Genomic DNA, 27,014 nt, shown 5'->3' on the forward strand with positions numbered 1-27,014 from the left:
TACAATCCTATAGAACGAGACCACCACTTCTCCTGCTGTCTTTCCCAGCTTTTCCCTGTCTCACCTTTTCCCTAGTTTATAAGACAGGAGAAGGGGGAGAAAGCAAAAAGTTGGAAAGAAACAGAAGTAAGATAAATAGTTAGATGACCTTGGCACCACCACCTGTCCCTGGCGGTTAAAATAATAATGATAATATTAACCCCTGACCAAAACTACTAGTGTTTTCTGTAAATTCCAGACATTTTATGAGAAAGCACTGTAAAACTTTTTGTTCTGTTAGCTGATGCATATAGCCTCCCTGTCATGTTTTCCACTCTTGATTGAGTTATCATGACCCTTTTACATGGATCCCTTAAAGTTGTAAGCCTTTAAAAAGGCCATGTATTTCTTCTTCAGGAAGCTTGGCTCTTAAGATGCGAGTCTGCCGAGGCTCCTGGCCGAATAAAAAACCTCTTCCTTTTTTAATTCGGTGTCTGAGGAGTTTTGTCTGTGGCTCGTCCTGCTACATTTCTTGGTTCCCTGATCGGGAAGCGAGGTGATTAGCGGATGGTCGAGGCAGCCCCTTAGGCAGCTTATGCCTGCCCTTTAGAGCATCCCTGTGGGGGACTTTGGCCAGCTTGAGTGATGAGGATCCTGAGAGCGCTCCCGGGTAGGCAATTGCCCTGGTGGAACGCCTCATCAGAGCAGTGCACAGCAGGGCCCCGCAGAGGATCAACACAGTGGCTGAACACCAGGAAGGAACGGGCACTTTAAGTCCGGACATCTGAAACGTAGTAAAGCTAGTCTTTGGAAGTTGCCCACTCCATTTGAGTGGAAGCATGGCCTGATCACCCATGGCATGCCTGTACTGGCACTTTGGTTTTTGTTTTTGACTTGAATTGTTTGATACTTTGGTTTTGGTTTTGATTCTGGTTTGGTATAAACTGAAAAGGTGTGTGTGCACCCTTTTTACCTGTTCTTTGTTTTGTGGTGTGCATGTGGTGTGAGTGTGGTGTTTTGTCTCATAGGAAACATGGGTCAGACAAAAAGTGAGCTCACTTTGCTAGGAACTATGTTGAAAAATTTTAAGAAGGGATTTAATGGAGACTATGGGGTTACTATGACACCAGGAAAACTTAGAACTTTGTGTGAAATAGATTGGCCAACATTAGAAGTGGATTGACCATCAGAAGGAAGCCTGGACAGGTCCCTTGTTTCTAAGGTATGGCACAAGGTAACTGGTAAGTCAGGACACTCAGACCAGTTCCCATACATAGACACTTGGTTATAGCTGGTGCTAGATCCCCCACAGTGGCTAAGAGGGCAGGCAGCAGCAGTGCTAGTAGCAAAGGGACAGATAGCCAAGGAAGGATCCCGCTCCACTCGCCAAGGGAAATCAACTCCTGAAGTTCTGTTCGACCCAACATCAGAAGATCCATTGCAGGAGATGGCACCAGTAATCCCAGTGGTGCCCTCCCCTTACCAGGGAGAGAGGCTCCCCACTCTTGAGCCCACAGTGCTTGCACCTCTGCAAGACAAACATATCCCTAGGCCACCCAGAGTAGATAAGAGAGGAGGTGAAGCCTCAGGAGAAACCCCTCCCTTGGCAGCTCATTTTCAACCCAAAACTGGGGTACAAATGCCCCTGAGAGAGCAGTGGTATACTGGGATAGATGAGGATGGTCACATGGTGGAGAGGCATGTTTTTGTGTACCAGCCCTTCACCTCTGCCGACCTTCTCAACTGGAAAAACAATACCCCGTCCTATACTGAAAAGCCACAAGCTCTAATTGATTTGCTCCAAACTGTTATCCAGACCCATAACCCCACTTGGGCTGATTGTCACCAGTTGCTCATGTTCCTCTTTAACACAAATGAAAGGCAGAGAGTGTTCCAAGCAGCAACCAAGGACTAGAGGAACATGTACCAGCTGATTACCAAAATCCCCAAGAGTATATAAGGACCCAGTTACCAGGAAGCAACCCCTGGTGGGACCCAAATGAAAGAGAGAGTGTGCAAAGTCTGAACTGATACAGGGAAATTCTTCTGGAAGGATTAAAGAGGGGAGCCCAGAAGGCCACTAATGTTAACAAGGTCTCTGAAGTCATTCAGGGAAAAGAAGAAAGTCCAGCACAATTCTATGAGATACTGATCCTGATAGCCTTGAAAATCAGCGCATGATTAACATTACTTTAGTTAGTCAAAACACAGAAGACATTAGAAGAAAACTGCAGAAACAGGCTGGGTTTGCAGGGATGAATACATCACAGTTAATAGAAATAGCTAACCAGTTGTTTGTAAACAGGGATGCAGTAAACCGTAAGGAAAATCGCAAAGAGAATGAACGCCAGGCCTGATGAAATGCCGACTTGTTAGCTGCAGCAATTAGTGGGGTGCCCCCAAAGAGGCAAGGGAAGGGCGGCCTAGGGAAAGAAACTCAGCCTGGCTGTCAGAGTCTGCAGCGTAACCAGTGTGCTTATTGTAAAGAAATGGGACATTGGAAGAATAAATGCCCTCAGCTGAAAGGAAAACAAGGAGACTCAGAGCAGGAGGCCCCAGACAAGGAGGAAGGGGCCTTGCTCAACCTGGCAGAAGGGTTGTTGGACTGAGGGGGACCAGGCTCAAGTGCCCCCAAAGAGCCTATGGTCAGGATGACAGTCGGGGGTAAAGACATTGATTTTCTTGTAGATACAGGTGCTGAACATTCTGTAGTAACCACCCCAGTCACCCCCTTATCCAAAAAGACTATTGACATAATCAGAGCCACAGGGGTTTCAGCAAAGCAAGCTTTCTGCTTGCCTCGGACTTGTACTGTAGGAGGACATAAAGTGATTCATCAGTTTTTGTACATGCCTGACTGTCCCTTTCCCTTGTTGGGAAGGGACTTGCTTAGCAAGCTGAGAGCCACTATCTCTTTTACAGAGCATGGCTCTTTGTTGCTAAACTTACCTGGAACAGGAGTCATTATGACCCTTACGGTACCCCGAGAGGAGGAATGGAGACTTTTCTTAACTGAGCCGGGGCAAGAGATAAGACCAGCCCTGGCTAAGCGGTGGCCAAAAGTGTGGGCAGAAGACAACCCTCCAGGGTTGGCAGTCAACCAAGCCCCTGTAGTTATAGAAGTTAAGCCTGGGGCCCAGCCGGTTAGGCAAAAACAGTACTCGGTCCCCAGAGAAGCTCTTGAAGGTATCCAGGTCCATCTCAAGCGCCTAAGAACCTTTGGAATTATAGTTTCTTGTCAGTCTCCATGGAATACTCCCCGCCTGCCTGTTCCCAAGCCAGGGACCAAGGACTACAGGCCAGTACAGGATTTGCGCTTGGTTAATCAAGCTACAGTGACTTTACATCCAACAGTACCTAACCCATATACATTGTTGGGGTTGCTGCCAGCTGAGGACACCTGGCTCACCTGCTTGGACCTGAAAGATGCTTTCTTTAGCATCAGATTAGCCCCTGAGAGCCAGAAGCTGTTTGCCTTTCTGTGGGAAGATTCGGAGTCAGGTGTCACTACTCAGTACACTTGGACCCGGCTTCCCCAAGGGTTCAAGAACTCCCCCACCATCTTTGGGGAGGCATTGGCTCGAGACCTCCAGAAGTTTCCCACCAGAGACCTAGGCTTCGTGTTATTCCAGTACGTCGATGATCTTCTGCTGGGACACCCCATGGCAGATGGGTACGCCAAGGGAACGGATGCCCTACTCCGGCACCTGGAGGACTGTGGGTATAAAGTGTCCAAGAAAAAAGCTCAGATCTGCCGACAGCAGGTACATTACTTGGGATTTACTATCCAACAGGGGGAGCGCAGCCTGGGATCAGAAAGAAAGCAGGTCATTTGCAATCTACTGGAGCCTAAGAGCAGAAGGCAGGTGAGAGAATTCTTACCAGCTGTGGGGTTTTGCAGACTGTGGATCCCAAACTTTGCAATATTAGCCAAGCCTTTGTATGAGGTCAGAAAGTGGGGGGACCGGGACCCTTTTGAATGGGGATCCCAACAACAGCAAGCCTTTCATGAGTTAAAGGAAAAGCTTCTGTCAGCCCCAGTCTTGAGGCTACCCGATCTGATAAAGCCTTTTACATTGTATGTGTCAGAGAGAGAAAAGATGACAGTTGGAGTTTTAACCCAGACTGTGGGGCCCTAGCCAAGGCCGGTGGCCTACCTCTCTAAACAACTAGATGGGGTTTCTAAAGGATGACCCCCATGTTTGAGGGCCTTGGCAGCAACTGCTCTGCTAGTACAAGAGGCAGATAAGCTGATTCTTGGGCAAAACCTGAACATAAAGGCCTCCCATGCTGTGGTGACTTTAATGAATACTAAAGGACATCATTGGTTAACGAATGCTAGACTCACCAAGTACCAAAGTTTGCTCTGTGAGAATCCCTGCATAACCATTGAGGTTTGTAATACCCTGAATCCCGCCATCTTGCTCCCAGTATCAGAGAGCCCTGTCAAGCATGACTATGTAGAAGTGTTGGACTCAGTTTACTCTAGCAGACCTGACCTCTGGGACCAGCCTTGGGCATCAGTAGACTGGGAACTTCACGTGGATGGGAGCAGCTTCATCAACCCACAAGGAGAGAGATGTGCAGGGTATGCAGTGGTAACTCTGGACACTGTTGTTGAAGCCAGATCGTTGCCCCAGGGCACTTCAGCCCAGAAAGCTGAACTCATTGCTTTAATTCGGGCCTTAGAACTCAGTGAAGGTAAGACTGTAAACATTTACACTGATTCTCGGTATGCCTTTTTAACCCTTCAAGTGCATGGAGTATTATATAAAGAAAAGGGCCTATTGAACTCTGGGGGAAAGGACATAAAATATCAACAAGAAATCTTGCAATTATTAGAAGCAGTATGAAAACCCCACAAGGTGGCAGTTATGCATTGCAGAGGACACCAGCAAACTTCCACCTTGGTGGGTTTGGAGAATTCCCGCGCTGAGTCAGAGGCTCAAAAAGCAACATCTGCCCCCTTAAGGGCATCAGTCACAGCCCCACTGCTCCCTCAAGCACCTGATCTTGTACCTACTTATTCTAAAGAAGGAAAGGACCTTCTCCAGGCAGAGGGAGGACAAGTGATGGAGGAAGGATGGATTCAGTTACCAGATGGGAGAGTAGCTGCTAGGAGCCGCAGTTGTACTGGCTGTGCATGAAACCACCCATATAGGTCAGGAGTCACTTGAAAAGTTGTTAGGTCTGTATTTCTACATCTCTCATTTGTCAGCCCTTGCCAAAACGGTGATGCAGCAGTGTGTTACCTGCCAACAGCATAATGCGATACAAGGTCCAGCCCTTCCGCCCAGCATACAAGCTTATGGAACAGCCCCCTTTGAAGACCTCCAGGTGGACTTCACATAGATGCTAAAGTGTGGAGGTAACAAGTATTTACTAGTTCTTGTGTGTACCTACCCTGAGTGGGTTGAGGCTTATCCAACATGAACTGAGAAAGCTCGTGAAGTAACCCGTGTGCTTCTTTGAGATCTTATTCCTAGATTTGGACTGCTCTTACGGATCGGCTCAGATAACGGGCCTGTGTTTGTGGCTGACTTGGTTCAGAAGACAGCAAAGGTATCGGGGATCACATGGAAATTGCATGTTGCCTACCGGCCTCAGAGTTCCGGAAAGGTGGAGTGGATGAATCGGACTATCAAAAATAGTTTAGGGAAAGTATGTCAGGAAACAGGATTAAAACGGATATAGGCTCTCCCTATGGTATTATTTAAAATTAGATGTACCCCTTCTAAAAGAACAGGATATTCCTCTTATGAAATATTATATCATAGGCCCCTTCCATATTGCGGGGACTTCCAGGCACTCCCCAAGAGTTAGGTGAAATTGAGTTACAGCGACACTTACAAGCTTTAGGGAAAATTACACAAACAATCTCAGCCTGGGTAAATGAGAGATGCCCTGTTAGCTTATTCTCCCCAGTTCACCCTTTCTCCCCAGGTGATCAAGTGTGGATCAAGGACTGGAATGTAGCCTCTTTGTGCCCACGGTGGAAAGGACCCCAGACTGTTATCTTGACCACTCCCACCGCTGTGAAGGTAGAGGGAATCCCAGCCTGGATCCACCAGAGCCATGTAAAACCTGCAGCGCCTGAAACCTGGGAGGCAAGACCAAGCCCGGACAACCCTTGCAGAGTGACCCTGAAGAAGACAACAAGCCCTGCTCCAGTCACACCCAGAAGCCGACTGGTCCACGCACGGCCAAAGCATGAGGAATCTCATCGTGGGATTCATTTTTCTTAAATTTTGGACTTATACAGTAAGGACTTCAATTGACCTTACTCAAACTGGAGACTGTTCCCAATGTATTTATCGGGTCACTGAGGTAGGACAGCAAATCAAAACAATCTTTCTGTTCTATAGTTATTATGAATGTATGGGAATGTTGAAAGAAACTTGTTTGTATAATGCCACTCAGTACAAGGTATGTAGCCCGGGAAATGACCAACCTGATGTGTATTATAACCCATCTGAGTCCCCTGCAACCACCGTTTTTGAAATAAGATTAAGAACTGGCCTTTTCCTAGGTGATACAAGTAAAATAATAACTAGAACAGAAGAAAAAGGAATCCCCAAACAAGTAACTTTAAGATTTGATGCTTGTGCAGCCATTAATAGTAACAAGCTAGGAACAGGATGTGGTTCTCTTAACTGGGAAAGGAGCTACAGAGTAGAAAATAAATATGTTTGTCATGAGTCAGGGGTTTGTGAAAATTTTGCCTTTTGGCCATGTGTTATTTGGGCTACTTGGAAAAAGAACAAAAAGGACCCGGTTCATCTTCAGAAGGGGGAAGCCAACCGCTCCTGTGCTGCTGGTCACTGTAACCCACTGGAACAAATAATCACCAATCCCCTAGACCCCCACTGGGAAAAGGGAGAACGTGTAACCCTGGGGATTGATGGGACAAGGTTAAACCCCCACGTTGCCATTTTAGTCCGAGGGGTGGTCTACAGGCGCTCTCCCAAACCAGTGTTTCAAACCTTTTATGAGGAGCTGAATCTGCCAGCACCAGAACTTCTGAAAAAGACAAAAAATTTGTTTCTCCAATTAGCAGAAAATGTAGCTCATTCCCTTAATGTTACTTCTTGTTATGTATGTGGGGGAAACACTATCAGAGACTGATGGCCTTGGGAAGCCTGAGAGTTGGTGCCCACTGATCCAGCTCCTGATATAATTCCAGTTCAGAAGGCCCAAGCTAGCAACTTCTGGGTCCTAAAAACTTCAATCATTGGACAATACTGTATAGCTAGAGAAGGAAAAGACTTCATCATCCCTGTAGGAAAACTTAATTGTATAGGACAGAAGTTGTACAACAGCACAACAAAAACAATTACTTGGTGGGGCCTAAATCACACTGAAAAGAACCCATTTAGTAAATTTTCTAAATTAAAAACTGCCTGGGCTCATCCAGAATCTTATCAGGACTGAACGGCTCCTGCTGTACTATACTGGATATGTGGGCACAGAGCCTACATTCGGTTACCTAATAAATGGACAGGTAGTTGTGTTATTGGCACTATTAAACCGTCCTTTTTCTTATTACCTGTAAAAATGGGTGAGCTCCTAAGTTTCCCTGTCTATGCCTCCCAAGAAAAGAGAGGCATAGTTATAGGAAATTGGAAAGATAATGAGTGGCCTCCTGAAAGGATCATACAGTATTACGGGCCTGCCACATGGGCAGAAGATGGCTCATGGGGATACCGAACCCCCATTTACATGCTCAATCGGATCATACGGTTGCAGGCCATCTTAGAAATAATTACTAATGAAACTGGCAGAGCTTTGACTGTTTTAGCTTGGCAGGAAACTCAAATGAGAAATGCTATCTGTCAGAATAGGCTGGCCTTGGACTACTTGTTGGCAGCTGAAGGAGGAGTCTGTGGAAAATTTAACTTAACCAATTGCTGCCTACAAATGGATGATCAAGGACAGGTGGTTGAAAACATAGTCAGGGACATGACAAAGTTGGCACATGTGCCTGTACAGGTTTGGCATGAGTTTGATCCTGAGTCTTTATTTGGAAAATGGTTTCCAGCTATAGGAGGATTTAAAACCCTCATCGTAGGTGTATTGCTAGTAATAGGAACTTGCTTGATGCTCCCCTGTGTATTATCCTTGCTTTCTCAAATGATAAAAGGTTTTGTTGCTACTTTGGTTCATCAGAAAACTTGAGCACATGCGTATTGTATGAATAACTATTGCTCTATCTCGCAGAGAGACTCAGAAAATGAAGACGAGAGTGAGAACTCCCACTAAAAAAGTGAAAATTCTCAAAGGGGGGAAATATAGAATGAGACTACCACTTCTCCTGCTGTCTTTCCCAGCTATTCCCCATCTCGCCTTTTCCCTAGTTTATAAGACAGGAGAAGGGGGAGAAAGCAAAAAGTTGGAAAGAAACAGAAGTAAGATAAATAGTTAGATGACCTTGGCACCACCACCTGGCCCTGGTGGTTAAAATTATAATGATATTAACCCCTAGTTACTAGTGTTAACCCCAAAACTACTAGTGCTATCTGTAAATTCCAGACATTATATGAGAAAGCACTGTAAAACTTTTTGTTCTATTAGCTGATGCATGTAGCCCCCCCGTCAAGTTTTCCACGCTTGCTTGATTTATCATGACTCTTTTACATGAATCCCTTAAAGTTGTAAGCCTTTAAAAAGGCCACGTATTTCTTCTTCAGGGAGCTCGGCTGTTAAGACGCGAGTCTGCCGAGGCGCCCGGCCAAATAAAAACCTCTTCCTTCTTTAATCCGGTGTCTGAGGAGTTTTGTCTGTGGCTCCTCCTGCTACAATCCCAGCATGCGCCCGGTTTGGGGAGGGTGCCGCAGTCCTAGAGGAAGGGTCGGTACTGTGGTTACCTCGCAAGGCATCCTGGGAGTCATAGTCCTTTAACTATTTCCAGCCCATTGCTCACGGGGCTCCCTGAAGCGCTGGGTTTGGGGGTGGTGTGCAGTGTAAGAGGGAAGGATAGAGAGGCTGTCCCTAGCCAGGCATGTCCCTAATCAGGCGTGCTGGGACTTACGGTCTCTTAACGGTTTCCAGCCCTCTGGCCACGGATCTGCGGACCACAATCCTAGCATGCGCTGCCTGTCCTCCCCGGTGGTGCACAGCCCTGGAGGGAGGAACAGGGCATTGTGGACCTCGCCCCTTCCTAAGCAATGCCAGCCGCTGATTCTGTGCCACACCCTGGACCAAGGGAGTCTGGAGGAGGACTTGAGGGGCAGGTCTGGGCTGGGCGGTGAGGATGGTGTGACGCTGCGAAGTGCACCTCCTTTACTCAAATCGGAGGGGTCTGGTCCTCACAGCACAGCCCGCTGCACATCTCGGTGTCCTCTCCCATCCATACCCGGGAGTTTTCCTAGAGCATCGCGCCTCTTTTTTCTAGAGCATCGCTCCTCTTCCAGTCCAGGGAGCTGCCTGCTGTGCTAAACTCTATGGGAATCGAGACATCCACCTGCTGGGTGGCCCGCCCCTGCACAACTTCAGAGCTTTCAGCAGGTGATTCGGACTGTGGCTCCTTCGTGAAAATGTCACCCTCTACGGCACCTCTCTTGTGATATAGAAGTTGATGCGTGAGAGAGGATATTTATTGGGTTACCCAGGACTTGCTCACAGCACATGAGAAAACCACAGTTCCCACCCATAAGAATCTACCTAAAGATGATGGTTTAGATATTCCACACTTGAAATCACCACCCTCCTCTCAACTGAGTCCTAACTGACAAGTGTCTCAAAACACAGTTGGTGACCTGATCCCTCAGGAATAGGTGGTGCTCCAGCTTTGTGGGAATGACTTTCAAGGTGCGGAGCACTTGGGCAGCATTTGAAGTCTATTATATTTTACTGCTTTGGATGGAAAGTTAATCACCCACAGCCATTAGGAATATACTTTAATATGCTGGGGCTTATCTGTTAAATTTTTCTGTCTAGACAATGAAAACCCAGAAGAACTTCTACTTTCAGGTAACCTCTTGATAATCGACGGCCCTAAGTTCCTTATGTCCTCAGGATGGTTCCTTTGATTCCCAGATGATACCAGCTTTCGTGATGCATCTAATCTGTACAAACTTGGGTATTACTCTGTGTGAAAATACTACCTTGTTCTTATTATATATTCTTATAATTTTCATTTGTGATTCGTGAGTATGGAACACTATAAAAAAACCCTGAAAAACCTCATCATAGCAATTGAATTATGTTACTGTACTTTATGAAGAATTAACCCCTTCAGGATTAAGTACACATGGGTTCATGAGCACATTTGTAAAGAAAGGAAGAAAAACTATATGGCATTTATGAAATTGTTAAAATAAGGAATTATATATAGGAAGACCACAGCACAACACTAGGGCCATTCTCTTATTTTAAATAGACGCTGTGGGGTCGAGTGCTCCCCATTCCTATCCTATCCTACAGTATTCCCATCCTACTCTTTACTGTGTATTTAGGTGGGGGTTTCTGAATTCACTTGGCCACAGTGTTAGTGGGGATGTTGTAACATGAGGTTATCCATCATCTGTCATCTTAATAATTAATGAAGAGAAGAGCCTTGGGATCTGTGTTCAGATACACTGCTGCTGAGTGTACCTGCAAAGACACTGCCCACAGTGGCGGTCTCAGAATGTTGAACCTGATGCCACCACAGCTGCTGTTCACAGATCTCGGAGCTCCTTGTGATTTGAGTCTCCTGCTTAGATTTGTGATTGTGAACCTGCTATGCTCACCCCATTTATCGTGGTATCTTTTGTATTGCCTTTTCTATTCCATTTGTTTCCTGGGAACTCACTGTGTAACTGAAATTCAGAGAATATGTAGGGATTCCACTCCCACTACCTAAGTCACTGTACACTGGTGACATTTGTGTCATGTTGTCAGACTCCACGCTCTTCCTCTCCAGTGGAATTTGTTGAAGAAGCATAGTTACCTGTAGATCTCCTCAGTCTAATGCTACTGGGATTGATTATGAAGCTGGGCATGTTGTGCTTGGCCTCACTGACATTATTCAAAATATCTTTCCCATATTTTGAAGTCTGATACTACTTTCTTAATGAGAACACTTGGATCTCTGCCTTCACAGTGTGTGGACTTACCTCCTTTTCTATTTTGTGCATCTCTACTAGCATCTGCAAGGGCACAGGTTTTATTCTTAGTCCACCTTCTACTTCATGATAGGAAATTTGCCAAATAGGTCCTTAGTGGGAAAGAAAACTCACTGGCATTTTTCCTTCTCTCTGTTCCTTCTTACCCTGGCAGGTGTGAGAGTTATCGAGTGAGATGGAGCAGTGGTAGATCGTGACCAGCCCTCACCTAGAATATTGGTTATTATAAAAAGATAATTCTCTCACTTTTTGCAAGCAAAATTTTTTTGCCTTAGAGTTTTTCTGGGCTTTCCCTTACAGGTTTCTACTAATGAAGTGCAAATATTGATGAAGATAATACTACTGCCTTGATGCCAGACAGTAACAATCGCCTTTTTTTTTTGTATCTACAATTATAAATGAAATGCATACTGTAAAAAGAAAAGAACACGTCATAAATATCTTTATAAAGTAAAAGTCTTGGTTGGTGGCTGGGAGCAGTGGCTCATGTCTGTAATTCCAGCACTTTGTGAGGCCAAGGCGGGTGGACTATGAGACCGGGAATTTGAGACCAGCCTGGCCAACATGGTGAAACCCCGTCTCTACTAAAAAAATGCAAAAATTAGCTGGGCGTGTTGGTGGGTGCCTGTAGTCCCAGCTACCCAGGAGGCTGAGGCAGGAGAATCGCTGGAACCCAGGAGGCAGAGGATACAGTGAGCTGAGATCATGCCACTGCACTCTAGCCTGGGCAACAGAATAAGACTCCATCTCAAAAACAAAACAAAACAAAAATCCTTGGCTGACTCAGTGACTCAATCCCAGTACTTTGGGAGCCCAAGGCAGGTGAAATTTTTGAGACCAGAAGCTCAAGACCAGTCTAGACAACATGGTAAAATTCTCTATCTATAAAATATACAAAAATTAGCCAGTTGTGGTGATGTACACCTGTATTCCCAGCTACTAGGGAGGCTGAGGTGGGAGGATTGTTTGAACCTGGGAGGCCAAGTTTGCAGTGAGCTGTAATCATGCCACTGTGCTTCCATCTGGGCAACAAAGTGAGATCTTGCCTCAAAAAATAAAAACATAATAAAGTGAAAGTCTCCCCTTTATTCCCTTCTCTTCAAACTCACTTTTTTCCTTTGAGAAAAACTGCTAAGAGGTTGTTTTTTATTCTTCTGGCTATGTTCTATATATTCATTTTTTCTTTTCTTTTCTTTTCTTTCTTTCTTTCTTTTTTTTTTTTTTTTTTTTTTTTTTTTTTGAGATGGAGTCTTGCTCTGTCGCCCAGACTGGAGTGCAGTGGTGCAATCTCGGCTCACTGCAAGCTCTGCCTCCCGGGTTCACGCCATTCTCCTGCCTCAGCCTCCCGAGTAGCTGATACTACAGGCTCCCACCACCACATCCGGCTAGTTTTTTGTATTTTTAGTAGAGACGGGTTTTCACCATGTTATCCAGGATGATCTCGATCTCCTGACCTCATGACCTGCCCACCTCGGCCTCCCAGAGTGCTGGGATTACAGGCGTGAGCCACCGTGCCCAGCCCATTCTATAAATTTCCAAGTGATACACATAAAGGTTATTTTAAAAATTATGTCATACTACATTGTTTTTTAAATTTACTCTTTCTCTAGCTGTATTTTATCTATCTATCTATCTATCTATCTATCTATCTATCTATGACAAGGCCTTGCTCTGTCACCCCCACTGGAGTTGAGTAGTTCAATTATGGCTCCTTGCAGACTCAAACTCCAGGCTCAAATGATTCTCTAACTTCAGCTTCTGAAGTAGCTGGGAGTATGGTGCATGCCACTACACCTGGCTAATTGTTAGTTTGGTTTTGTTGTTTTAAACAGGGTCTCACTGTGTCACCCAGGCTAGAATGCAATGGCATAATCACAGCTCACTGTAGCTTGACCACTCAGACTCAGGCAATTCTCCTGCCTCAGCCTCCTGGGTAGCTGGAACCATAAATGTATATTAGCTCACTTGGCTATTTTTTATTATTGTTATTTGTAGATACAGGATCGCCGAATGCTGCCAGGTTTGTAGTGAACTCTTGGGCTTAAGTAATCTGCTACCTCACCCTCCCAAATTGCTGGGATTACAGGTGTGAGCGACCACAACTTACTCAGCCTTTTTATTTTGTGTAAGAATAGCATCAGTATATTAAAAATATAACGGAAATTATTTATGGTGTCTTTTCAATTCTTATGCATTAAAATTCTCTTATTAGAGCCTTTTATTAATGGTTATTGTGTATTTTCTTTATAATTTTACTGTCATACATTACATGTCAAAGATTAAAGAAACCCAAACTTCTTGAATGCAAAGTCACAGTAGAATATTGTACTTATCTAAAAAAAATTTTTTATAAATAATACATCAAGTTTGCATACAAGGTAGCTGAGTGTGGTGGCAGGTACCTGTGATCTCAGTGAAGGCTGAGGTAGGAAAATGGCTTGAACCCAGGAGGAAGAGGTTGAGATGAGCCGACATCATGCCACTGCATCTCAGCCTGGGTGACAGAGTGAAACTCTGTCTCAAAAAAAAAAAAAAAAAAAAAAAAAAAAAAAAAAAAGGTTTGCATACAAGATTTTGTGAGGAAATGTTTTTCTTATTTTTCTTTACAATTCCATATTACTGTCTCAATTATCTCAATTATTTAGAATAGGTTCCAGGGCAGCAGTTGATTTTATTTTGGGTTTTACCTGTGTATTATAATTTTGGATGTTATAGTTTCCAACTCTGCCTGTACACTTCAAGTCAATGTGGATTTAAAAAAAAATTTTAATAATGCAATCTATTCATAGATTAAACTTCATAAAGTTAAAAGCAGGGGCAGCTCCTATTTTAAAAAGGGATTAGTGGAAGGCAGCATGCCATTTTATTTAAAATCACAAGTTAGGTTTTTCAGATGGGTAATAGTTCAGATCATTAAATCCCATTTCTGCTTCTAAGTTTTACACAAAATAGCACATTAAATCCTCAGTCCTAAGCAATCACCACAGAGATTCCAAATTTCCTCTTAATGTGAAGGTGAACGGCGCAGTTTCTTCTCTTGCAATAAAGGTATATCATTTGATACACAAGGGAGCGTAGCAGTCAGATACTTACAAGATTGAGTTGTAGAAATAACTTTCATGTTTTCATCCACGATGTGCATCCTCACCTCTATCTCCCGTTCAGTAACACTATCAGTTTCCTCGTCTCTCCTTTCTACTTTCTTTAAAAGAGGATGCTGATTGCAGACAACACATGACAGAGGCATTTCAAAACAGGAGAGTTTCTTGAAATATACATGATTTTAGTTTTAAATAGAATTTCCTGAAGAGTTTTATTTACAATACCACATTCAAGAGGATTGTGGTGAGACTCATAGTAAACATTTAGCAAAACATAGGTTATGGGGCAGCCATCTCCTAGAAACACTTCTTCAGAGTTTATATATGAAATGTGAAATATTGCAGGTTTAATCCCGGCACAGAACCAAAACTGAGTGCATTGCACTTGAACAGCTGACCAATCCCCAGCACAGGTCCATATCAAGAAACAGAGAACAAAGAATCCATTTAACCCCAGAAAGGTCTTCATTGGCCCAAACTGAAAACCAAATTTCACTCAGGAAACTAATGTTGGGTTTAATTAAAATATAAATCGGTCATATGTTTTCCAAATTAAATTATATATGTGTTTGTCTCTATGAATATGTCTCCAACTTTGCTTATGGCTTATCTTGTGTATTTTTGGCTAATTTTCAACGATTGTCTTATCTTATGTAGTTGAGTAGTCATTGAAATAGTCTTAATTTCACCATGCATTTAATTATAAGTCTATACTTTCTTTGTGTGAGAGAAAATCTTTTGTGAACAAAATTTAATTTTTGGAAAGCTTTATAACTCTATATTTTTTTCTTTTAAAAATTGTAATTGTGGTAAAAACACATAATGTAAAATTTACCCTCTTAATTATTTTGAAGTGTATATTTCATTAGTGTTAAGTACATTCACATAGTTATGCAAAAGGTCTGCAGAACTTCTATTTAGCAAAACTAAAATTAAATGCCTTTTAACACAGTTGCCCATTTCACCATCCCTTCAGCCCTTGACCATTCTAATTTTTGTTCCTATGTGTTTGTCTACTTACAATACCTGATTATGAATGGAATCATACACTGTCACTTTGTTCCTGGCTTATTTCAATTAACATGATACTCTCAAGAATTGTCATATAATGTGACTTTTTAAAGACTGAATAATATTCCACTTTGTATATGTGCCACTTGTTATTAACCTGTTCATTGGTCAAGGGACATCTGGGTTGTTCCTGCCTTTTGGCTTGTGTTAATAATGCAGCAATAAATTTGGGTGTGCAAATATCTCTTGCAGATCATGTGTTGCATATTTTAGATACATACCCAGAAGGGAGTTGCTAGATTATATAATAATCTCATTTTAAATTTTTTGAAGAGCTTTCATACCATTTTAAAAATAGGTTTGAGGTGATAGGTTACTGTGACTTTGCTTTGCATTTTTCTAGAAGAGTAACGTTGAGTATCCTTTTAAATGCTAGCCATTTGTATGTCTTTGGAGAAATGTCATTTCAAACATTTGCAATTCTAAATCAAGTTATTAACTTTTTGTTGCTGTTGAGTTTTAGGAGTTTATATATTTTGAAAATTAACATCTACGAAATATGAGATTTGAAAATATTTTACTCTTTTTTGTTACATGTATGTATGTATGCACATATATAACCCTATACAAGATAGGGTCTTGCTATGTCTTCATGGCTAGTCTTAAATTTTGGGGCTTAAGTGATTGTTCTGCCTTTGCCTCCTAAAGTTGTAGAATTATAGGCCTGAGCCAAAATGCCCAGCTTTCATCCACTTATTAGGTGACATTTGTATGCCACTAAATGTTTGATGTGTAGAATACTTGAAGATTAATGTAGTCCCCCTTTTTTTTGTTCTTTTCCATGTTTATGCATTTGATGTCATACTTAGTCAGAGTTTTAAGACTTATGTCATAAACTTTTCCTCTATGTTTACTTCTAAGAATTGTATTAGTTTTTATGTTTAAGTATTGAATTCATTAAAAAAAAATTTTCTTTTTATGTATGGTACAAAGGAAGCATCCAACTTTATTTTTTCTCTGTAAATATTCAATTTTGAAAATTCTTTTTTAAAGAGATTCTTATTTTTCTATTGTATGATCATGAAAAGCTTATGGAAGATTATTTTATCATGTATGTAACGGTTTATTTCTGGGATGTCTGTAATTCTGTTTCATCATCTATGTATCTGTTTTTGTGGCAGTAGCATATTGTTTTTATTTTTGTAGCATTGTATCATGATTTTAAATCAGAAAGTGTAATGCCTCTTTGTTCTTTTTAACGGGTGTTTGGCTAGTCACAGTTCCTAAACAACTTTTAGAATTACACATAAAAAATCTGCAAAAAAAAAAAAAAAAAAAAAAAATTGTGATTTTGATAAAATTACATTACATTTTTATATCATCATGAGTAGTACTGACAACTTTTTTTTTTGCAGGGGGGATGGAGTTTTAGTCAGTCACTTAGGCTGAAGGGCAGTCGTGTGAGCTGTGCTCACTGCAAGCTCCACTTCCCAGCTTCAAGCAATTCTCCAGTCTCAGTCACCCGAGTAGCTGGGATTACAGGCATCCACCATCAAGTCTAGCTAACTTTTGTATTTTTAGTAGAGATGGGGTTTTACCATGTTGACCAGGCTAGTCTCAAACTTCTGACCTCAAGTGATCCACCCACTTTGGTTTCCCAAAGTCCTGGAATTACAGGCATGAGCCACCGCACCAGCCCTGACATCTTAACAATATTAAATCACCTGATACTTGAGGAAGACTATATGTAAGATTTTGCTTGATTTTCTGTTATTTACGTATTTGACACTTTTTCTTGCTTTTGATTTCTAGTTTCATGTACATTCTGTGGCTTCAGTTTTCTTAAATTTAATAAGACATGTATCCTAACAGAATGTACCATGTATGATTGAGAATATTGCATATTTTTCTGCTTTCCATTGCAGAGTTCTGTAAATGCTGTTTAGGTCTATGATGTTCAGGTTTTGCTTTCTTACTGATATTATATCTGACTATTCTAGTCATTATTGAAAGTAGAGTCCTGAGGTTCACAACTGTTGTGTTGCTATATGTTTCTTGCTTCACTTCTGTCAATATTTGCTTTACATAGTTGAAAGATGAGAATCAGTTGAGCCTGGGAGGAGGAGGTTGCATGCAGTGAACTGATTGTGAGATTGTGCCATTGCCCTCCAGCCTGGGAGACAGAAACTCTGTCAAAAAAAGAAAGAAAGAAAGAAAGAAAGAAAGAAAGAAAGAAAGAAAGAAAGAAAGAAAGAAAGAAAGAAAGATGTCAGTGCTATTTATAGTAATACAAAAATTTAATTTTTATAACAATCCCAATGGTATATTTTTGCAGATTTTTCAAATTATATAAATATGATTTATAAATTATTGTTATAGATTCCTTGCAAGTTAATCCATCTCATGGTTACATAATACCAATCTGTCTCTTGTTAAAATTTATGACTTAAAATATATTTTAACATAATTATGACCACACCCCTCCAATTGTAGCTACTCTTTGCATAAAATATATTTTCTTTATACTGTTATTTTCAACTTATTTGGGTCCTTAGAGCTAAAGTGACTCTTGTAGAGAGCACATTGCTGAATCTTCTTTGTTCTTAATCCATTAAATCATTTTATTCATTTTCTCTAAGGTATTTAACTTTTTATATATGAAGTAATGACTGCAGTTAATGAAGTTACTATTATTATTTGTAATTGTCTTCTGTGTTTCTTGTAGATGTGTTATTTATCATTTTTTCTCTTACTGCTTTATTTTTGTTTGTTGGTTTTGTAGAGACATGATTCAATTTGCTTTTACATACCTTCTACAGGTGTTTTTGTAATCATCTTGAGAAATAAAGACTTCATAAAACATCTTAAAGTTATAACAGTATATAACAACTATATTTCGATGGAATGCAAAGCTGTACCTCTTTATACCCGTACTTTGTTATTAAAGCTTTTGTTTGGCAGTATTTCTTGTTTAGTTACCTTGTCATCTGGGGAGTTCTCAGCTGCGTTTTAAAAATAACCTCTTTATTACCTTTCTCCTATATTGATTTTCTAAGACTCCTTTTATAAATACAATGGTCCACTTGGCAGTGCACAGTAAGTCCCATATTTCATCTTTTTTTCTCTATTCTGTTAAAAAAATTTGTTTTCACGACTCAATATTGATAAGTACAATGTCATCAATTGTCTATTTTTTCCACTTTATTAAGTTTGCTTTTGTGATTGTTGATTAAATTTTTAATATAGTTATTGTGTTCTTCAGATTCACAATTTCTGTTGGTTTTTAAAAATCTTTTTATTGATATCTCATTTTCTTCATGCGTCACGTCTTCTAGTATTCTTTTTTTGTCTATGTTCTGTTTTGTTCATTAAGCAGTTTTTTCTGATTACATTTGATTGAAAACTGCACCGAATGCTAAATGTCCACCTCTATAATAAACAAATACAGTAACGGTAACTTACATTAAACAAAACATACTTCTGATAGCCATTATTTTCCTGATTGGGACAATTTTATAGTTTTTATTTTGTCACAAAAATAGGAATGTACGTATGCAAAAGCTCAAAATAGGCTATCTTTTTAAACAAAAAGGCAAATGATTCACAAAAGACTATGAATAGAAGATGTAACTAATTGACACAAATCTAATAGGATTTGTTAAAATCAGTCGCATCCAATACATATGAAGTGTTCTTGTATAAAAAACCACCTGAAGAAAAGAAGACTTTATCAGTGTCTAAAAATGTGGATTTTTTTCATAGACAATCTGACAAGTTGCCATTTAAAGTGTTTCCTGTGACATTAGGAAAAGCAATATTATTTTTCTTGAATGCTTTTAGCGCAATACTTTCACTCAATAAAATAGCAGAGGATCTGAAACTGAGAAACTATACTTGATTACAAACAGCTTGTGAAACCTAATACTCTTTTTTTTTCTTGCATTATCAGATGCTTTTACTGAACTTACAACCAACTTGCCCACTCAGTATGCAGTTCAGATGTGAGAGACGCTTCTCTGTACAGGAGCCGGTACTGTCTTCAATCCTATGCATGCAGGTGTCTACCACAGGCAAACAGCTTACTCCACATTTTCTAGTAATGTAATCTTCCTATTAGCAAAAAGCGGCAACCAGTCCCTGTAGACTGAAGGGACTCAAGTCACAGGATGGGGATTTCCTCTTCATGGTTTTTATTTTGATGTTTGAACTATTGATGCAACATTCTAAGCAAGGTATTCAGGGCCTGCTGTGGCCAAGGGACTGATAAAGGAAAAAGTTCTATTTATTATTTGTGATTTGATGCACAGGTGAAAAACTTAACACACAATAACAGAAGTTGGTCATTAATAAATCACACCCTCGTCTTTCAGAGCTTCCGTAAGCAGACGATATCTTCAGTTTTCCAGCTCTTGTAGTTTTAACACTGCAACATCAATGATGCATATTTCCAGAATCAGCTAAAAAGACCGTCAGATTCTTTTTCTCTTAGTTCATCTATTTGTCACTGTCTCTTTTTCCCAAGTGTATCTGAATGATTACCTTCCGGCATTCTCTGCTGTTTCTCGTTGGGGTGCTCTCGATTGTCCCCGTGTTTTGTGGGCTGGTTGGGAGAGGGCCGTTGCGAAGGATGTGCCACTGTTGGGAGATTGTGAGTCACTGGGATGCCTCCAGGGATGATCCTTCCATGGCTGCAGGAAGTCCTCCTGAAGCCACGCCCACGATGCCTGAATGAATTGCTTGCTGGTCTGTTGCTGACCAAAGCGCTGATGTGACAAAGAATTCCTTGTTCACACAGTTTCTTAAGCTTCCTGGCAGGCGACCTGTGATGGCCCGGTGGATCTCGGTGGCAGCTGCCTCCATCATCTCCAGTGACACTTGCTGGCTGTAGCAGGCAGTGTGAGGAGTGCAGATGAGATTCAGGGCGTCTTTCAATGGACCCTGAGCAAAGCTAAAGGGCTCCGACTCATTCACGTCCAGGGCTGCCCCTTGTATCCTGCTCTCCTTGAGGGACTGTGCGAAGGCTTTCTGTCTACCAGGCCACCACGGACTGCGTTCACAAGGAATGCTCCCTGCCTCATCTGCTTTATGGTAAAGTCATTGATGAGGTGGTGGTTATATTCGTTGACATTGCAGTGCAAGGAGACGCAGTCACTCTGACACAGCAAATCCTGCAGGGTGTAGACCCTCTGCATGCCCAGGGACCCCTTGATCCCATCCTGCAAGTAGGTTGTAAAATATGACTCTGAATCCAAAGGCCTTGGCTGGAACTGCAAACGCCTGCTGCGTGCCACCGAAGCCGACGAGGCCCAGTGTCTCCCAACAAACGCAGACTGCTCCCGAGGCCACCTCTCCGATCTGCTCTACGCTCTGACCCCACGTGCCTTCCCACAGTGCCTGGGACAGCCAAGTGTTCCTCCGGTACATATTGATGATGTGGCAGATGGTGGAGTCCACTGTCTCTTCCACGGCTACGGACGGGATGTTGCACACAGCAATTACGAGCTCACCAGCAGCCTTGATGTCCAGGTCGTCGTGTAGCAGGAGGAGCCACAGACAAAACTCCTCAGACACTGGATTAAAGAAGGAAGAGGTTTTTTATTCAGCCGGGAGCGTCGGCAGACTCGCCTCTTAAGAGCTGAGCTCCCTGAAAAAGAAATACTTGGCCTTTTTAAAGGCTTACAACTTTAAGAGGTCCATGGGAAAGGGTGGTGATAAATCGAGCAAGTGTGGAAAACGTGACTGGGGCCTACATGCATCAGCTAACAGAACAAAAAGTTTTACAGTGTTCTTTTTTTTTTTTTTTTTCATACAGTGTCTGGGATTTACAGATAACACGAGTAGTTTTTGTAAGGGGTTGATGTGATTTTTATTACTTTGTTTAACTCCTAGGGCCGGGTGGTGGTGCCAAGGTTGTCTGGCTACTTATGTTACTTTTGTTTCTTTCTCTCTTTTCTCCTGTCTTGTGAACTAAGCAAGGTAGGGGGAGGAGGGCAGTAGGAGTAGTAGTGGTCTCCTTCCTTATCTCCCACTTTGAGAATTTTCAGTAATTAGTGGGAGTTCTCAATTTTATTTTTACTTTCTGAGTCTCTTTGCGAGACAGAGTGATGGTGTTTTATGTAATACACTTGTGCTGAAGTTTTCTGATGAACGTGGTAGTTACAATACCTTTTATCATTTGAAGGAACAAGTGTAATACACAGGGAAGCAGCAAGCAACTTTCTATTACCAGTAATATAACTATAATGAGGGTTTTAAATTTTCATAGCTGGAAACTATTTTCTAAATGAAGACCTAGGATCAAACACGTGTTAAACCTGTACAGGCACATGTACTAACTTTGTCATGTTCTAAGCAGGTTAGTTTTCTCACTGGGTCTTAAAAGCTTTTTCTTAGTGAGTAACACAGAATTTTTTAATAACAGAAGTTTTTAAGAGCCAGATGCTTGAAGTTGGGGCATCTGTTTGGGGAAAGAGTTGGTTAAAGTCAAGTTATCTTGAGGCATTAGCCCTTCTGCTTCTCCAGGCCATTGGTCTCTTATGTGAGCCCTTTTATCAACATAACATGAAGACACATCCAGGCTGCCAGCAGTGTTTTCAGCCAACCGAGCAAATAGGCTTTTTCTGTTTTTGCTAAAGGAAGAGTTCCTGGTAACTTCTGGTTTATATGTTTAAAGAATGACTGTAAGACTCAGAATTGTTGTTGGGCTGGATGGGTCTGGGTTTCCTAAGTAGTATATGTACAGTGGGGACACCTTATATAGGTGTTTCTTCTAGCATGGTTATGGGGGGGGGGGTAACAACAACAGAACAATGTACAGCATATTCATATCCCGCAAGGACAAAAGAGGTCCTTACCTGGGAGCAAGGTTGAATACAGCGACAGAACAATAGGAAAAGAGTTTATATTGCAGGAAAACTATTAAGATTTTTAACTACATTTACTTGCTAGATGAGTTCTCAAGCTTCAGCTGTGCATAGACTGGTCAGCCTCCAGAGTGACCAGAACAGGGCTTGTGGTCCTCAGCAGCAGCTTGGTCTCGTCTCAGGATCAGCCGGGTTGGATGATCTGCATCCTGCTGGCTGGTTCATTTGTCCTGAGCTGCCGGTGTTAGCTGACTGTGGTGGATCCAAGGCACAACACCAGCAACTTTAACAGCAGTGGAAGTGGACAAGGTTACAGTATAGGGCCCATCCTATATGGATCTTAGAAAAATTAGATTTTACTTTAAACAGAGTCACTAGATTTAAAGGGGTGTCAGGCTTATATGCATTTTCATTTATTTAATTATGAACACTATGGCTATTTTTTAAAACCTGCATTTTCTTTCTTAAGGTTAATTTCTTTAGTTTCTGGAGGTCACCTTTAACTTATGATTTGGGGGTGGCCGACCGAACAAAATCTTATAGGGCAAATACCTAGTTTGTTTGGTGGGGGTACACCTGACTTCGAGGAGAACCATAGGCAAAAACCTGATTTTATTTTAAATGAGCAAACAAGCACTAGCATGTACCAATAGCCTCCAGCACAGGGCAGTTCTGTAAAGTCCATAAGCAAGTTTTCACAAGGTATGGCTCTTTTTCCTGTTTAAGTTTCTTAGATGAGGGGTTCTTCTCCCCCCAACCCCCCTTTGTAACTCTATTTAGTGGCTTAGCCTTCAGTGAGAAATCGGAATCCAGATACGGCAGAATCTTACTGCTTTTAACTTCTAATGTGACCATGGGCTCCTGGGAGCCTAATGAGAAGGTGCCTAGTCTGCCCTAGTCTTTACATTCTTCAGCTCCTGTCAGTCTGATCAGATCAGTATTTGGTTCCTCCAAGGTGTGACAGCCCTTGGCCAATGGCCTCTTTTTCTTGTGGCCTTGGCCATTTCCTTTATTGTCTTTTTGAACACTTACCCTTCTAGTGTCCTTTCTTTTTGCATCTCACACATTAATCTCTCTCTAGCCTTGTCCAGCTCTTGAATCCTTGCCTAACTTGACTTCTTTCATATCCACATCCATGTCCATGTCCTCTCACATTGCTAATTTCTCTTTTTTTACACTTACTCTTAGTCTTTTTTTTTCTGTTGCCCTTTCTCAGTTTTGTTTCTTGATTACAGATAACACACACTTCGATGGCCACTTTTATAGACTAGGAGGTATTCATGCCTGCAGCTTCTGCTTGATGTTACTATGGGCTTACTTTACAAATGAAGTATTCACTATATACTGATTTTCAGCAGCCTCAGGGTTAAATGGGGTGTAAAGCCAGAATGCTTTATAGAGTCTCTTATAAAACTGACTTAGGCTCTTGTCAGCTCCTTGAAGCATTCCTAGAATCTTTTTTATGTTACTTGCTTTTTTCTACCAACTCTTAGCCTCTGCAGAAGTGCTTCTCAGTACCTCTGCAAACGCTGAAGCTGAGTTGCATTCTCTGGGTCTTTTTTTCCCTTTTTCCTACAGTTTAACAGGCTTTTTTCTTTATATAATTCTCCATGCACTTGGAGGGTGAAACAGGCACACTGAGAGTCAGTGTAAATGTTTACACTCTTACCTTTACTGAGTTCTAAGGCCTGAATTAAAGCAATGAGCTCAGCTTAACGACAGCGTTCCAGGTTACCACCTCATATTCTGCACATCTCTCTCCTTGTGGGTTGATGAAGCTGTTCCTGTCCATGTATAGCTCCTAGTCTACTGATACCCAAGTCTTGTACCAGAGTTCAGGTTTGCTAAAGTAAACTGGAGTCCAACACCTCTACACAGTCATGCTTGACAGGGCTCTAGCTGTCGGGAGCAAGGCGGTGGGTTTAGGGTATTTCCAGTTTAGTAAATCAATGGTTGAAAAGGGCTGATATATGAAAGTCTGTTGCACCCCGCCAGATGTGTGCCTGGTCATTATAATAGACAGGTCCCCGCATCTCCCTGAGAGGCATCTGCATAGCTCGAGCAAGACCAGATTTGAGACTGCCCACTTGACTATCTTAGCTTCCTTCCTTGGCCTCTCAAGGCTCCAATCTTCCCCTTTGAGGTGAAACCTGGGGCGTGTTAGCTCCTGAATCTCATTTCTGAGGGGGCTGTTGGCCTTAGTAAAGTGGGGTAGGCTGGGACATATGGAGAAAGAATTTCTATGATCTCTGGCAGCTCCCGCAAAACTAGCTTCTCTTGCTGTTTCTGGGACTCCCTTTTTAACTCTGTGTCTGCTGGCAAAGCTGCTCTTACTTTTCCTTTTGGCTTTTTTTTTTGCAATAAGCTGTTAAACAGGGCTAAATTTCTGCTGGTTTTGTCTATATTATATTTAACCATGAGTCAATATAAAGGAATTTGATCTAGGTACCCTGGTTGTGCTCCGACCCCTGTCACCACCTTAAATACATGGCCAATTGTTCCTTGTCTATAGTTCCTTCGGTGGGCCATCCAACACCAAAAGAGGGCAGTTCTAATTCACACAGAGATCTTAACCTCTAAGGGGTTAACTTAACTCTATAATCTCCTGCAAAACCTTTCTTAAGGTTCTGTAACATGCATTTTAATAGAGTAAGTTTTGATGATTTGATGACTTTCCTTTTATTTTTTTTGAAATTTTTCTTTTTGAAATGTTTTAACACAGTTCCTAGCAGAGTAGGCTTACTTTGTGTCTGACCTATTTTTTCTCTCGAGACAAAACAACATTCACATTACCAGAAGGAAAGGGTAAAAAGTCACTCACTCATCTAATTGACAGTAAATCAAAATCAAAACTAAAACCAAAGTGTTGTTAAAGGCACACCTGTTTGTCAAGCAATTTAAGCCAAGTCAAAATCAGAACCAAAACCAAAGTGCCAATAAAGGCATGCCTGTTTATCAAGCAATTCAAATCAAGTCAAAATCCAAACTAAAACCAAAGTATCAAGCAATTAATTCAAGTCAAGTCAAAAACAAAAACCAAAGTGTCAAGCAATTAATTCAAGTCAAGTCAAAAACAAAAACCAAAGTATCAAGCAATTAATTCAAGTCAAGTTAAAAACAAAAACCAAAGTGCCAGTACAGGCACACTGTGGGTGATCAGGCCACGCTTCCACTCAAATGGAGTGGGGGAAGTTCCAAAGAGCAGTCTCAGCAAGTTTCAGATGTCCGGACTTAAAGTGCCAGTTCCTTCCCGGTGTTCAGCCACTGTGTTGATCCTACACGTGGGCCTGCTGTGCACTGCTCTGAGGAGGAGTTCCACAGGGGCAAATGCCTACCCAGGAGCGCTCTCAGGATCCGCATGGCTCAAGCTGGCCAGAGTCCCCTGCAGGGATGCTCTACAGGGCAGGCATAAGCTGCCTAAGGGGCTGCCTCTACCGTGCGTTAATCACCTGCTTCCGGATCATGGAACCAAGAAACGTAGCAGGAGAAGCTGCAGACAAAACTCCTCAGACAGCGGATTAAAGAAGAAAGAGGTTTTTTATTTGGCCAGGAGTGTCAGCAGACTCGCGTCTTAAGAGCTGAGCTCCCCAAAAGAGAAATACTTGGCCTTTTTAAAGACTCACAACTTTAAAGTGTTCACGTGAAGGGGTCGTGATAAATCGAGCAAGCATGGGAAAGGTGACTGGGGCCTATATGCACCAGCTAACAGAACAGAAAGTTTTACAGTGCTTTTTTTTTTCATACAGTGTCTGGGATTTACAGATAACATAAGTAGTTTATGTCAGGGGTTGATGTTATTATTACTTTTTTTAACTCCTAGGGCCCGGTGGTGGTGCCAAAGTGGTCTGGCTATTTATCTTACTTTTGTTTCTTTCTCTCTTTCCTCCTGTCTTGTGAACTAGGCAAGGCGGGGGGAGGAGGGCAGCAGAAGTAGTAGTGGTCTCTTTCCTTAGCCCTAGCCACTGCCCACCCACACGATCACTGTCAGGGCATTGAACTTTTCCGGTCCCTCCCTGGTGAGGGTGATGGTGTGGTACATCATGGCGCCGACGGCTCCATTTAGAACCCTCTTGTCAATCTCCTGCCTGGACTGTGCATCACAGAAGGCCATGGTGGCCAGGTCCTTCAGGATGGGCATGTCCACAGTGCAGTCGCAGCCGTGCAGCAGCTCCACCACGGGGCGGGGATGCAGGGGACCTTTCGTGATCTGGGGACCATTCCTTCACAAATTCTGTCCAATTGCTCTCTCTTGATTTTGTGCTTATCCACAAGGGCCATTCTTTACCAAACTTTGCAACTCTCAGATCAAAAGGCAAAGCAGTCCTCTAAGAACTTACGGGAACTCGCAGGAGTCTGCGTGCATGATGCCACTATGAACCCAATATAAATTTGTTCACCAGCTCTACAGTTCACACGATGGGCTGTCTGTCTTTTTAAGGGAATACAGCTTCATTGGTTGAAAACCATTTAAGGTGATGAAACCCGTTTGCTTACAACTCAGCCACCATCGCACAATCAACAAATCTCATCATGACCCCAGTTCTGAAGCGCCCGGAGTTCGCGACCACTGCTGGTGGAGGTGGCTTTGGCCCGGTGCGGCCAGGTCCCTGCTCCTGCTCTGAGCTTCCGGCATGGGCTGGGGGTCCACCTGGGTGTCCCGCACGGTCTCAAGGCTCCTCCCTTGCCAGGGCCCCAGGGACTGGAGGAGTGCCGGTCTCATTAAGGAGCTTTGATAATTATTTTGATTTTTAAAATTATATAATGTAACAACAACAACAACAACAACAAAAGAATAAACCTACAAATTTTGACCTTTAAAGGTCAACAAAGATTTTTAAAGCTAAATATTTGTAGGTTTATTTTATTTCTTCAATTGAGACATGTTTTCTGCCTTCTCCGTATGCCCCCTCAATCTTCTGATGATACTCAGAAATTTATAAAACAACTGTGTAATG

General features: G+C 42.2%; 1 pseudogene; it reads right to left on the bottom strand.

Annotated features, from left to right (window-relative positions):
- Positions 1 to 19,786: 19,786 nt before the first annotated feature.
- On the bottom strand, positions 19,787 to 26,411 carry LOC140709212 (C-terminal-binding protein 2-like; annotated as a pseudogene).
- Between the last annotated feature and the right edge of the window lie 603 nt (positions 26,412 to 27,014).

This window comes from Chlorocebus sabaeus, chromosome 19, assembly GCF_047675955.1.
Source record: "Chlorocebus sabaeus isolate Y175 chromosome 19, mChlSab1.0.hap1, whole genome shotgun sequence".
In the NCBI taxonomy this organism is placed as follows: domain Eukaryota; kingdom Metazoa; phylum Chordata; class Mammalia; order Primates; family Cercopithecidae; genus Chlorocebus; species Chlorocebus sabaeus.